The following is a 15,890-nucleotide window of genomic DNA, read 5'->3' on the forward strand; positions in this document are numbered from 1 at the left end:
AGCGTAGCCTTAGTATAACAATGTAAAGTATGTGCTCTACTCTGCTCCGAGTTTTGTTAGGTAAAAAACTATAGCTGGAGCGGGAGCAAAAAATGAAATTCTGCGCTATGCTCTGGCGTAGCGGTAGCAAAAATTGGGAGCGGTAGCACAGCAGAGCAAATGAAAATTTTCATGTGCTACAGCTCCCGAATGTGTTTGTTGTTTTTTTTTTCTTTTTTTGCTATTTTCTGGCATATACAAGTATGGTACAAGTTGGTATATAAAAGAAAGTCGTTTATAACTCAAGAACGGCTGAACCGATTTGGCTTAAAATTGGTGGGGAGGTAGTTTAGAAGCAGGGTAAGGACATAGGATACATTTTATCTCTTTATACTAAATTTCAATACAGCTTATAAATACAAAAATTATATTTCAAATCATAAGCATTTGTTCAAAATTTATGTAAGAATCATTTGAAAATTTTAGTAATTCAAAAATAGAAAGAAATAAGTAAAAATTTTCATTTCCAAACATGCTTAGTATATGGGTTATACTGATTTTGCTTCTTAACCAGGTAGTTTTTTAAGACGAGCCCGTCCGATATATTTAATATCACAACAAAAAATGGCATTGGAATTTTCATCGTCAAGGCACTGCGGATACTTTGCTAGATTATTGGTCAAGGACGCAAATGCATTCATAACAAACCAAACGCGATATCTAACATAAAGATATAACGGAATAATTGGAGTGTTGATAAAAAGGTTTATTATAATTTTAGATATACAGAAATCTTTTCGATTCTTTGCAATATACATTGAAGTATGTATATGAGTACAATTTCAAACTGATTCTTCCTAAAAAATTATAAAATTACTAAATATTGGGAATGATAGAATAGAACTGCAAATACGCAGTGCAATGGATTAAAACTGGTACTGGTAATCAGTAGATGAATATTAACCACGTGTATTCCAAAAGATAAAGGCGAGGTGTCTAAACCTGATTTTTCCACGAAATTCGTATTTTTTTGTATAACTGAGAAGAGCGATGCCAAAAATACCTCTGATCTGTAGGAATTTAAAGATAAAAAACCAATATTGTAGTGTATTTTCTATGGAAAATTTTTACATGCCTCGGTCCAGTTCTTAATGTTAATATGTAGGGCTAAAATTTTCAGGGAATTTTTTTTTTGGGAATTTTGGGGTATTTCCAAGGAAATTTCGTGACGGGACCGAACAAAATTAATAATTCAAAAAAATAAAAACACCCTAATGTATATAAAAAGGGGGAAAGTAAATGTAGTTAAAATTAATTTCGAAAATTCATAGTAATTGAGTATTGTAATACATTTGGAATAGATGATGTTCTTGGTAATATAAAAATGGTAAATATTTTACATAATAAAAAAAATTTTATAATTTATTCAATTATTATCTAATTCACTTTATTAATATATTTCTTAAAATATTTGATTTTAGATTTATAAAGGCACTTGACGCAACAAGTGCCAAAATGATTTGCATAACATTGTTTTGTTTGAATTATTCAATTAATTCAAATATTATGACAGAAAATAGCAAAAAGAAAAAAAAAACAACAAACACATGCGGGACCTGTAGCACATGAAAATTTTCATTTGCTCTGCTGTGCTACCGCTCCCAATTTTTTGCTACCGCTACGCCAGAGCATAGCGCAGAATTTCATTTTTTGCTCCCGCTCCAGCTATAGTTTTTTACCTAACAAAACTCGGAGCATAGTAGAGCACATACTTTACATTGTTATGCTTAAGCTACGCTGTGGCTCCCGACAAAGTGAGAGCGGTAGCGATAGCATAGCAATAATTTTAGAAATTTTGCTGCTACGGAGTAGTAAATGAGAACCCTGATTGCATCACCAGGCACATACAGCTCACGAAACTTTGTAACGATATGTGTTATAACAGGTTTAATTCGGTATAAAATATCATCGCTGTTGGGTTGAACATCCGCAAAATGCCAGCAACGCAGTATACTACTGAAGCGGTTATACGAAATACCGATCTTATGAATGAAAGGAGCAAAATATAGTGGGTCCTTTTTCCAATAATGTTCTATAGTGGGGTTTTTATCTATTCCTATGTACAGTATGATGGCAAAAAATTTTTTCATTTCTTCCTTGCTCACTTCATCCCAACGTAAAATTCTCGAAAATTTTTTATTATCTTTAAATATTCAGCATATGCATTGGTTTTTTCTACCATTGTGTCAATAAGGTCATCACTTATGTAGTACTTAACTATCTTTGCAATAATGACAGCGCTCTCTTCACTTGAAATAGCCTGGATATTTTGTACTCCAGAATTGCCTGTAAATACTTCTCTACCAATTGGAAGAATATCCTATACCCATTTTTCATTTCCTGTATTTTGATTATCGCCATGGAATGTTTCTATGTCTTGTTGACTATGTTCATTTTCAAGCGTTTCCATTTCAACGTCCTCTAGAGTTTGATCTTGGTCCTCCTCATCAGTTTCGCTATCGTCATCCTCTTCAGGTTCATAAATGTCTTCACTTCCATTAGTGAAAAAACTATCATCTTCACTTCCTTGTAAGAATTGCTGTATCTCTTCATCTGTATACTTAGCACGAGAAGCCATCTTATTTCATACACTACTTATTCGACTAAATAAATAAGAACGCACTTGTCAAGCTCCACACTTTAACTATTTATGACTTATTTCTTACAAAATTTAATATGGTTTGCCCAACTAAATAAATAAGAACGCACTTCGAGTACACACTCCAATTTATTTAAAAATCTAGACGGTACACGTGCAACACTTATTTTTGAAATTATATTGCTGTAGGCATTTTTAGAGGTTATCGATGTATTTTTGAACTATCCCACATATCTTGACAGCGATATAATTTCAAAAATAAGTGTTGCACGTGTACCAATAAAAATTAATTTTTGTATGGGGACAGGGAACCTGTTAAACATAATCCGAAAATTTTTGGATACGAATTCTTTGATATTCTGCCTTAGGGAAGCAATTGTCCAATGCATCTCGCATGAGCATTTGTTGGACGGCGGGCAGTATGCAGGTCGCAATTTCTATCGGAAACAAAAAATTCAAGAAGATTCATATTTGTTAATAACTTTGTTCAAGTTAAACTAGGAAAATTTCAATAAATAAGTGTAAAAATATAAACATTTTTAAAATTTGAAGAAACAAGTGGTTTTTGACCAAAAAATTTACATATGTATGTTCAAACTTTACTTTTCTTAGCTTTTTTTTGTTTAAATAGAAGATAATTTAATGCCAAAGATAATAAACTTTGCCCCAATTCCATACGTTTAGTTTTTTCTATCCTGTCCGCCAATTAAGAAAAATCGTAAGATTGAAAACCGAGAAATCGCGCGTCAAAGTTTTCACTTTCTGCCCAAGCGCTCATACATATAGTATATCTGCTAGAAGCTCGGTCACTATTTCCTTCTATCTTCGATAATATTTCGAATTCCCATCTATAACTTTCAGACAAATTCTTAGATAATTTTTAAAGAGATTTAAGCAAAAAAAAAAATCGATTGTTTGAAGCTTTCGTATCAGAATTTATTGATCTTATGAAAAATGAATTAGCAATTTGGCAAACGAAAAGTGATAAATATAAAAATAAAATTGAGAAAAATAAAGGTTGGAATAACTTATTAACGAAATACCAAGAAATAGATAAAAATGCTGTATTAGAAATAAATTCCAAGAAACTTATAGTGCCCATACACGACACACAAGTGCGATCGATCGGTGTGAATTCGTTTCGCCCATATACGACACACAAATCCATTTTGCGTTCGTTCTTCACAGAGTTAACATGTGCGACAGGCAAGCGGAACATTTCTTGGAATTTATTTCTAATGTAGCATTTTTATCTATTTCATTGTATTTCGTTAATAAGTTATTCCAACTTTTATTTTTCTTACACTATGTATACATATTAGGGCGGGTCGATTTAAAAATCGCCCATTGCTCTATGAAAATCATATTCTAGGGATCAAAATAAGAAACTTTGCCGAAGAAACCATACCTCTAAAACGAATTTTGATGTCCCCCAATTTGGGTCGAACTTTTGGGCAGGGGCAAATTTTGAAAAATCCCACTTTGACCCATTTAGAGTGCTCCAATCGAGTCCAAATGTATGACCGACCCCCACTAACTTTGGACGGCCGATCCACCCATGCCAGTGGCACACTCCCTGGAACTCCCCTGGGGGGTTCCCTATACAATCATTTAAAAAAATCACCATTTTTGGCCTTTACATGAAAAAATCAGCTAAATGGCTATGTTTTTTCTTTATTTTTACTTATTTATTTATAATAATATCTATTTTTTCTCTTAAGAAATTTATTTAGTCAGAACATATGTAAATGAAAAAATTAATTTAAGTGAGTTATAGAAAAGAAACTAAAAAAAAATTTTGTTCTTTACTTTCAAGTCTGGGCAATTTCGCACGGCTCTCTTATGTCGTCGCCATAACAGACTCTACATTTTCCGGTATAAACCGTTTGGAAACGCTAGCTAGCAATTGAACATGCCGTTCCGTTCCTTGTATGTGTGATGGAATTTTTGGATCATTAAATGGTGGATCATCTTGATTTAAATATTCTTTCAATGTATCGTACGGAATGCTTCGCCTGAATGGTGGTTCAAATACGATATTTATCTCATTCAAATTGATCATTTCCGTATAACTTGTGCAATTAAAGTTTATATCTGGTTTTTTATAAACTCTAAGTTCCATTGGCTCGTCAACATCGGTTCGATAGCGTAGAATTTTCTTGATGGCACAGTCGCGCTTTTCTTTCCTATCATCAAACAACATTGATAACAAGAAATTTTCCGAATGCGCATAATATGAATTATCTTTAATTACTTGATTGACAATTTTGCGTAAACGAGGTTCTAGAAATCGTGACCAACCAATGAACTTGAAAAATAATGCACTGCCGTACACGACAGAGCTGTAATACTTGATATTGAAGTACATTGGCACATAACATTTAATTATAAATTCAACCAGAATTCTTAAATTTGCATCTGGATTTTCCGTTGTCACATATAATCGCAATAATCTAGCGGCCTTGGTGAGCCACCTAGAATGTTCAATTTTCCCTGGTTTGATGTTAGCCAGATCCACCGGAACCACGCTGCTAGAAATTGCATGGGCCATGTCATATAAGTACTTCGAATCGGTGGAAAATTCTTTTTTTTCTGGAGCAGGGGGCATATTTTGCAACTCAATTTTCTGGAAGCCGTCCACCACCTAAAAATATATAATAATAAAATAATTAAAAATGGTTGACAATTATAATAAATGAGTGATAGCAATAACTTACCGGAAGAGTTTCACAAGTTTTGATTTAACGGCTCAGTTTTCCGGTTGCCGATCTTGGTCCAGTGCTAGTTGATTTATCCAAAGCTTCAAACAAATGCCGAAACGGAAGTTCGTTGAAGTGTAAAAGGCAAACAAACCAATGCAATGGTCTTTTTAACAGCAATTCGAATCGTCGTATAATTCCACCGTGTGGGCCAGTGTTTGTTGGCTCACCGTCAGTGCATATTCCAATTAATGTATCCAGTGATATATTTTTATCGTTGAAAAAAACATTTAATTTGGTTGTTTTGTATTCAGCGGTTTCATGTTCCAGTCTTACGTAACCAATCAATTCAGAATTGGGTTCTCTCAAAATAACAAGATGAAGTTCTTTTACCTTCCTAGTATGATACTTCTCATCAATTTTATCTATCGTTAAAGTATCATCTTTTCTGCCATCGAATGAAAACGCTAACAAATTGGTATCATCTAACCGTTTGCGAAGCACTTCTTGTCTGCATTTCTCTTTTTCTCTGCGAACTTTCGATTTATCCATGATGAGAGGTTTCCCATGCTTATCTTTAATTTGAAAATCTTGCAAAAGAGCGGTTCCCAATTCTGATGCTACTCTGTCAGGCACACCAAATCTGTCACATACCAAGGCAAAGTTAAAACAATCGTATCTCTCTGTGTATTGTGCTTCTATCCATATCTTCTTGAACCGGTGGCGGTGCGTATGTTGAATCATCGGGATCTTGGTATGTTGGCATTGATGGCATAGACGTTGCTCCTTGCTCTTCAGTTTCCATCATAAATGCATTCATTGTTAGTCCTCTCTGATTATGTTGATCGTGCATGAACTCTTTGAGGCGTTCGAGAACCCAGCCGCATGCACATGGAGCTGCCTTCAAATCGCATTTACATGTTCCAATGTAAAAAATTGTTTCCAGAGATTTTACATACTCTGTAAATTGTTGGGTGTTGTTTCTTCTCTTGATTTGCTCTTGATACTTGTCAAGCAATTTATTCAATTTATTACATACACTTTTTTTCAGCATTATTTCCATACCAAGTTTTTCCCAAATTCCAATCAACTTATCTTGTACTTGAATAGTGAATGATTTATTGGAAAGCTTTTTTTGTTCTGTTTTAGCACGTTCGCTTAAGTAAAAATAATATCTCAAGATATCCAGATGGGTTGGTAAATTAAGGTCAGTCAAATCAGTAGACACACCAAAAACAGTAACATCATGCTTGGGTATATGACTCATTGGGTTTTCGATAGTTGTTGATGTAGTTGCTTCATCTTGCGGTGTAGAGGATGGTGGATTCATTGTAACTTTTTGATTTGGAATGGTCACTTCACTTATTTTTTTTTTTGAAATACCATAGTGGTTATTGCTTTACTTCTCCTCACTTTCAGAGGTAATAAGAATGAAATGATAATTTCAATTCTATTTCAAAATTTGCCCCTACCCAAAAGTTCGACCCAAATTGGGGGACATCAGAATTCGTTTCAGAGGTATGGTTCCTTCGGCAAAGTTTCTTATTTTGATCCCTAGAATATGATTTTCATAGAGCAATGGGCGATTTTTTTGCCTCCCCACAAATCGACTCGGCCTAATACATATGTATGAGCGCTTAGGCAAAAAGCGAAAACTTTGAAGCGTGATTTCTCGGTTTTTCATTTTTACGATTATTCTTAATTGGCGGGCAGGATAGAAAAAAAAACTAAACGTCGTATGGAATTAGGGCAAAGTTTATTATCATTGACATAAAATTATCTTATATTTAAACTAAAGAAAATATTAAGAAAAGTCAAGTTTTAACATATTTTTAAACAGCATAAAGTAAAATTCTTTTGATCAAAAGCCACTATTTATTCAATTTTTAATAAAATTTTAAATTTTACACTTTTTTTTGGAATTTTCTTAGTTTAACTAGAGGATAAATTAATAAAAAATATGAATCTTTTTGAATTTTTTGTTTCCGATAGAAATTGCGACCTGCATCCTGCCCACCGTCCGAAAAATGTACATGCGAGATGCATCGGGTAATTGCTTCCGAAAGGCAGAATATCAAAGATTTCGTATCAAAAAATTTGTGAAAGATGTTCAAATATATAACTATAAAGCCTAGAAATTTCGCCTGAATCAATTATTTCTTTCCCTCCCAAAAAAATCCTCAAAAAAATCGATTTTTTGTAGCCTCGAAAGCAGGCTCTCCCCTTAACACTTGCCATTGTCCGCGATCTTCACTGTTCGGTGACACGAGAGAAATGAGATTTTGTGCGCCGACAACGCCATACACGATAAACATGTTCGCGCACCGATCGTAAAAAATCAAACATTTTCGCGAACATGGATCGGTACGCGAACAAGCCCATACACGATAAACCGCCAGCGCACACATACCGATCGAACGCACTTGTGTGCCCGTGTATGGGCGCTTTTAACGAACAATTTGATTTAAACGAAATCCATTTATGCTGGAACCATGCACAATTTTTTTAAAATGAAAGGCTATGCATTTGCTATGCAAACTTTTCTTCGAAGACTTTGTACACAACCCTTTCCAATGTTCCCATAGCCGCAAACGACTATTTCTTTGCCAGCAAACAAAATATCTGTTGATCGTTTTGGACTAAAAGTTAGAGGATTAATTCATTTTATACTGAACATATGTATGTATCTGCACCCTCACCAACTTGCGTAAAATATTATTAAGATACATACACTCGCAATCACTGTTTACGGGATATACATTTTTTAAATTTTATATTCATCCATATACAATATTATGTAATACAATATATAAGTTAATATTTAGATTAATAAATATAAGCGTTAACGATCGGGGCGTCGGGGATCCAGGAGTTAAGGCGGAATAAACTGTAGCGATCGAATTAACTTATCGACCACAATCGCCATGGAATCAAATTGTAGAAAACGAAAAGGGATTGGCGCTAGCGTAACTGCGTTATGACGAAGTGGATAATGGAAGTATTAATTGAAACGCACAGGATCGCCGTCGTATCCAATTCTTTTGATAGCACACTACAACAGCTAATCTGGGGGATGAGAAATTCGAAGTCAAGGTGATGGTATTAGGTCAGTATAGTCAAACCCTCAAAGGGTTTAGCGTTCGTATGTGTCAGTTTTTTTTTATGACCTTTTAAATTTTTTCCTTATCTTGATGTTTTTTCTCTTAGTTGTAACATTTTGGCAAAAACGTAGTTTAACATAACTCGCGAACCACTTGTCCGATTTTGACGAAATAAATTTAGAAAAATTAAGAATTACAGTTTCTCTAATCTGTTTCTATACCGTTTTCTTATATGTGCAACACTTTCGAAGTTAAAAATGAATGTATGAAGGGAAAAAAGCATTTTTTTCCTAAAAATTTAAATATTTTTTTTTTAATTCATAAAAAATCCAGCAACACTGGTTCTGTGTTCTGGGTTCGTTTGGGTTTCGCAATAGAGAAATGAATAGAAAACAAGTAAGGAAGGGCTAAGTTCGGGTGCCACCGAACATTTTATACTCTCGCATGATAAAGTGATAATCGAGATTTCATTATCCGTCATTTACATATTTTTTTGTTTTGCTGTAAAATTAGATTAGTAGTTCCTGAGATATGGTTTTTGGTCCATAAGTGGGCGACGCCACACCCATTTTCAATTTAAAAAAAAGCCTGGGTGCAGCTTCTTTCTGCCATTTCTTCCGTAAAATTTAGTGTTTCTGACGTGTTTTGTTAGTCGGTTAAAGCACTTTTAGTGATTTTCAACATAACCTTTGTATGGGAGGTGGGCGTGGTTATTATCCGACTTCTTCCATTTTTGAACTGTATATAGAAATTCCTTAAGGAAACGACTCTATAGAGTTTGGTTGACATAGCTATAGTAGTTTCCGAGATATGTACAAACAACTTAGTAGGGGGCGGGGCCACGCACACTTTTCCAAAAAAATTACGTCCAAATATGCTCCTCTCTAATGCCATCCTTTGTGCCAAATTTCACTTCAATATCTTTATTTATGGCTTAGTTATGACACTTTATAGGATTTCGGTTTTCGCCATTTTGTGGGCGTGGCAGTGGGCCGATTTTGCCCATCTTCGAACTTAACCTTATCATGGAGCCAAAAAATACATACGTGTACCAAGTTTCATCATGATATCTCAATTTTTACTCAAGTTACAGCTTGCACGGACGGTCGGACAAACAAACGGACCGACAGATGGACGGACAGATGGACGGACAGATGGACGGACAGACGGACTCTTTTAGTTTTAGGACTTACAAACAACCGTTATGTGAAAAAAACTATAATACTCTCCTTAGAAACTTTGCTGCGAGAGTATTAAAATTAGGGTTCGGTGCGGTTTATGGGCAAGAGGCGTCATTAGGCCATTCACCTTCCGTGATGGTTAATACTGGCGCATTACTGTGAATGGGAATCGCTACCGCTCAATGATAACCAAATATTTTTGGCTCGAATTGGATGATATGTACTTGGGCAATATGTGATTCCAACTGGACAGCGCCACAAGCCACATAGTCACAATTGATTTATTAAAAACCAAGTCAATTGGCCGCCTCCACCGTGCGATTTGACGCTGTTGGACTATTTCGTGTGGGGCTATGCCAAGTTTATGGTCTATGCCAACAAGGGAGTGGCGATTGATGAACTTCGTTTGAACAGAGAACGTGAAATTGCAGCAGGATCGGCCGATTTATGCTTGGAAATCGTTGAAAATTGGGTTCAGCGTCTGGACTTCTGCAAGCGTGTCTGTGATAGCCATGAAAAAGAAATCGAGTTCCATACATAATGGAATTAAATGTACTTCACAGCAACTAAAAAATTTCATTGATATCCCAAACCGTTTTTGTCATATTTAAAAAAGGTGCGTGGAGTCCCTACGCGCGGATGAAGTTATACTTCTTAGTGATATTCCAAGAAATGCATATCATTTTGTATGAAAGAAAACTAGAAAACTTAAATTCACATTTTATAAATTTATTATAATTTATTATCTCCCCGAGCAAGCCTTTGCCAACAAGTCGTTTTTTCGCGACGATGGCAAAAGCTAAAAATCATAAATTGCACAACTTTCTGGTGCTTACATACATACATATTTACTCATGTTTGTAGGCGAAGCTGCTACAGCGGCAAGGGGTGACAATCGGCGGCCATTACTTTATTTATGCCATAGAAATTCCATTGCTACGAATATGGAAATGACAACGAAATAATGCAAATATGCATATTTCTAAAGGTCATTAATTTCTTTTAAGAAATGAAAGGAATGAATGATCCTGAGAAGTATAGTCTTAACTTTTCAACGGCCAACGCAGAGCATTTCAACCAAAAGGAATTTATTCATTAAAATCACCACTCAGAAGTCGTTTTATCCGTTGTAAGCGAACGATTTTCGAAGAAACATCATTTCTAATATGCCACAAGACACAATTAGAAATGAACTTCTTAAACCTCACGCTGTCAGATAAAATGATATACCTCGTCATCGCGGGTCGGTTTTCAAAAAAATGTAAATGAAGACTAACTACAGAAATAATCCTGTAAAGTATAGCCTTAATTTTTCAACGGTCAACGCAGGGTATTTCAACAAAAGGTCACATAAAATAGTTGAGAATTCGCAGAAATGAAAGACAAAGGAAAGAAAAAGCTGTATAACTTCAATAATGAACAAGCACAAAAACATACATATGCGCAGCAGCAGCGAGGAAAGAGGTAACAATCGGCGATCCATTTTATATTTCTTTCATGCATAACCAAACCATAATAAGGCAACGCAATTCAAGTGTCAATGGTGGTCTAGGAGTTAAGCGTTTCAAAAATTACGATAAGCACGGTGGAGATACGTAGGTTCGAATCCCAACAGAATTTATTTTTAAATGAATATGTGATCTTATTTTATAATAACTCATTTTAAATATATAAAAGATTTACCTAAACATTATGATGATATTTTCATGATTCATACGCAATGTACGAATGTAAGCAATTTCGTTTTGCCGTCGGCATTTCAATTTCTCATGCTTCAATTTTTGCTTTCAGCCAAGAAATCGCTTCTATGTATGTATGTATGTACATATGTGCAATATATGCCTTTGCGTTTTGCCGTCGGTATTTCCATATTCACATGCAAAAGTAATTATGTATGTATTTCATTGTTTCGTTTTGGCCCAATTTTCTATATTAAGACAAGTGTCAATAATTGCGCCAAAATCAAATATATTATATATTCATATGTAAACATGTTTTAAACTTTACATAAAATTGAAGTGTCAATAAATGCGCCAATTTTCATAAAGTTGGAAATTTTGCGCGAATAAGACGTGTGCGGGTTAAGTCGTGAATTTTACTTATATTAATTAATTTGAAAGTGCCGAAAAATGCGAAACGAAATTTCAATAAATTTAAGTAAATTTACATGTATTTTCATTTATATTTAATTGTCAATAAATTTTTTAAAAATTATTTGCCCTAGTTGTCCATTTTTTTATTTTCTCACACATTTCAGCCGATTTTTGTTTAGAAATTTGACCGGCGTAGAAGTAAAATGCGAAACAATCATACACACATATGTACATATATTATGTCGTTTGCACATTTGTTTGTATATTTGCGAAAGCAAATGTTCTACAAAAGCATATTTCTATACTTAAACAAAATTATTAGAACCATCGTATGTTTCTTATGTACATGCATAACCAAACCATACTTAAGTCAGCGCAACCTAAGTGTCAATGGTGGTGTTGGTGGTAAGCGCTTGGAAAGTCAAGATGATACCACAGGTCTCAGGTTCGAATCTCGACAGAATAAACTTTTAATTTTTTGCTTTCAACATCGTATACTATCCAAATAAATATTTTTCTTACTAATAAAATTAAATTTATCACAGCAATATTATGTATATGTATATTGCTGTGATAAATTTAATTTCTATTAGTAAGAAAAATATTTATTTGTATAGTATACGATGTTAAAAGGCATACATCTTCTATCCTATCTTGTGTATCTCCACATGCTCATATGAGTGTATGTATACGCATGTGCGCGTTCAGAAATTGAAATCATATATTCATCACTTATCAATATACTTATGTATTACATGTGCGCGCATTGACTTGCATGTTCATACATTCTTATATACTTATATATACATATATTTGCATACATTGCAAACATATGCGTACACATATGAACATGTCACCAACAATCGGCGATCCATTGTATATTTCTTTCATGCATAACCAAACCATAATTAGGACAATGCAATTCAAGTGTCAATGGTGGTCTAGGCGGTAAACGTTTCAAAAATTACGATGAGCACGTAGGAGGTAAGGAAGGAATTAATTTTTTAATTGAATATGTCACCAACCAAAAATTGAAACATTGTTCTACAAAAACAACAACAGCATAAGCATGGCAACATTGTGTTGTTGGTAGAAAAGCCGAGCTGTGCCGAAACAAACGAACAAACGATCGCCGATTGTCAGCGCTTCGCTTGCTGCTCGAACATCTTCGCAGACAAGGTGCGTAGATTCATATTGAGCAAGGTTGCGCAACCTGAATCTATCGCAACCTTTCCGAACTCGTATAAGAAGTATAACTTCAAAAACTTTTATAGCGCTCTTATGGAAAACCCCTATACTTGTTTTTCTAAAACCAATGGATCTTTATGCCTAAAATGGATACAATTTTGTAAAAACTTGCCCTAGCCCCCAAATAATATGAACTAATGCAAATATAACATTTTCAAATTTCCGGTTGGCTTTATACCGTATATTTAGGGCAATTTAAGGTATCTTATAACGATTTCTTTTCTCACAAAAATTTTTCAGTTATAATGCTCTGTGCACGGGCTGTGAAAGTTGTGTGTTCTTTTCTTAATGTATTGCGTTCTAAACAGGCAAAAGTGCAGCATTTTCTATCGTCTCAAAACATAAGAGTATCAGTTGTCCCGTGTATTTTCATTTATGGTTTCTAAAAAGTATTTTAATGAAGTAAAAGGAAAAGTATTAAATGATAGCGTTAAATTATAGTTTAAAAAATTTATTATGTCGTATGTACTAATTATGAATGAAAATAATGCACTAGCTGATATATACGAGGGCTGCTATATATATTCTGGCCTAGGGCAACACTAAATGTTGCCAGGTGCAATCTGACATTTCCATTGCCATTTAATCGTAAATTGTTTTATTTACAGGGAATTAAAAAATTCATCTCGGCCAAAAAATGGAATTAACTCGTTAACATTTTCGTGCGATCATTTTTCACAACTTTCGACGTGGATTATCACGACAAGAGTGCATCGATGAACTAAAATCTTTGTATGGCTATGAAGCACCATCCTATAGCACTGTGAAAAACTGGTACAACGAATTCAACCGTGGCCGACGCTCGCTCAAAGACGAATTCCGTGAAGGTCGTCCAAAAACAGCCGTTGTGCCAGAAAACATCGATGCCGTAGGTGAACTGATAATGCAAGACCGTCATGTAACATACCTTCAGATAGAGGCATCTCCCACCAGCATACATTCGATATTGCATGAACACCTGGCTGTAAAAAAGGTTTGCTCTCGTTGCATCCCGCACAATTTGACAATCGCTCAAAAAAAGGCTCGTGTGGATTGGTGTAAAGAATTGCTGAAAAAATACGATCGCGGTGCTTCAAAAGACGTTTATAAGATCGTCACAGGTGACAAATCATGGATCTATGCGTATGAGCCCGAAACAAAACAGCAATCGACAAAAACAAAAAAAAATAAAACATTTTCGTTGATAAATATGCCTATTTACATTATTAGGCCAGAAATATATATAGCATATAGTAATAGGTGCAATGTTTCTTTATAATTTACGAAATTCAACATTTTTCAGATACCAACGCATTGATATTTTATAGTTTTTTAGATTAGTACATCTAACGCACTTATACACATACGTACACACGCTTGATACTTTCTTATCTGTTGCTTGTGTGCATTAATATTTCGAGTATGTATATTTTGTATTTTAATATTAGTATTATGTATACTCTAATTTATGAGTTTTCTTTTATGTGCAATGATTTTCACATTTTTATGAGCAAGTCTCATATTACAATTTATTGTTTACATGTATATTTTTATGTATTAATGTAGTTGTGTCAAAAATATAATTTTGAATATATAATTCTATGTTAAGGTTACTAAACTTTCATGTTCATATCTTTATGAACATTCTGCCAGGGGCCAAAGTTGTATCTTAACTTTACTTGTATATTATGTTTTATTATTAATATTTTTTAATTATGTCTAACTGGAAGTTCAAATGGAACAGTCACAGTTCTTGTTACACATTTGGATCTTATATATAAAATAGTAATGATTAATGCTATTATCAAAACTAATGTTAGCGAAACGTGACCACTTACGTGATGAAAATTTATACCTTTTAATTTTATATTTTCTGTTTTGAGGAGTTCTATTTGTTGTTTAAGATGTACGATATCTTTAGTATTGTTTATTAATGTTGAATCAAAAGGTTTTACTTGTAGTTCTGGAATATCTTCAATATCTTTCACCCAAGAAGAGGATAGCAATTATTTTTTAATTTCAGATTGTATGTGATGGGATGCTGTTACAGTTACTCCTTCATGCCGGACAGTGCATCCTTCTCTTATTGTCATAATGCCTTGACTAGGGATTTCTATATGCATTTGTTGATTATTATCACATTCTAGATATATCATTGCTTTGCTAAATAATTTGTAAAGCCACCGATTTTGAGAAGATAATTTTATCCAAACGTTTTCATTTGTAGAAGGTTTGAAATCACATGCTTCATTTTCTAATTGTTTTAAAGCTGCTACTTCACATGAATTATCCGTCGCTGATTTCCAAGTTAAATTTCCAGGACATTGGTAATGATTCTCTGAGTTAGTAGAACATTTATCTAGATCTACTTGGTTTATAAGTGAATATTGATTTAAATCAAACTTGTATATTAAATATTCTGCCTTTATTTCTGGAATAATCATATTCCCTTTGTAATTTATTGGAAGTGGATTTAATTTATATACGTTTGACGGTTCATACGATATTAAAGGAATTTCTAGGTTTATGACTAGCCGTGAATCAACAATTAACCCTTATGTGAGCACCCGGGTATCCGGGTGCCCACCACCACACTTTTTTGCTAGCAATTCGGTGAAATAATTTCTTATCGAACTGAGGTTCCGGATCCTTGCGATTTAACTTCCAACAAAGCTATTTCAGTATTCAAAATGAAAAAAAAAAATGTATGAAGTTGAAAATTATGTATGAAATTATGTAACTCGCGGGGAGCACCCGGGTACCCGGGTACCCACTATATGAAAAACAATGCAATCATCTGTAAATGAGATTCAATATAGATAAATGTTTTAACTATATAACTTGGGATAATAAATAACTGATAACATGAATTCGTAACATAAATTTATTAAAATCTTCATTAATTATTCAGCACAATAAGTACATATTACTTTCGATATACACGTATAAGG

The 15,890-nt window shown here is 34.0% G+C and overlaps 1 long non-coding RNA gene and 1 other non-coding gene across 2 annotated transcripts; both read right to left on the minus strand.

The window, feature by feature from the left end:
* Positions 1 to 10,722: 10,722 nt before the first annotated feature.
* Positions 10,723 to 10,926, minus strand: LOC120781018. Its single transcript, XR_005705994.1, has one exon. It is a non-coding gene; the product is annotated as a small nucleolar RNA U3 (small nucleolar RNA).
* A 2,180-nt stretch (positions 10,927 to 13,106) lies between these two features.
* Positions 13,107 to 15,581, minus strand: LOC120780963. The gene is made up of 2 exons (XR_005705983.1): positions 14,795 to 15,581; positions 13,107 to 13,342 (listed from the first exon to the last, which is right to left on the minus strand). It is a non-coding gene; the product is annotated as an uncharacterized LOC120780963 (long non-coding RNA).
* Between the last annotated feature and the right edge of the window lie 309 nt (positions 15,582 to 15,890).

Source organism: Bactrocera tryoni, unplaced genomic scaffold (assembly GCF_016617805.1).
Source record: "Bactrocera tryoni isolate S06 unplaced genomic scaffold, CSIRO_BtryS06_freeze2 scaffold_25, whole genome shotgun sequence".
NCBI classification, from domain to species: domain Eukaryota; kingdom Metazoa; phylum Arthropoda; class Insecta; order Diptera; family Tephritidae; genus Bactrocera; species Bactrocera tryoni.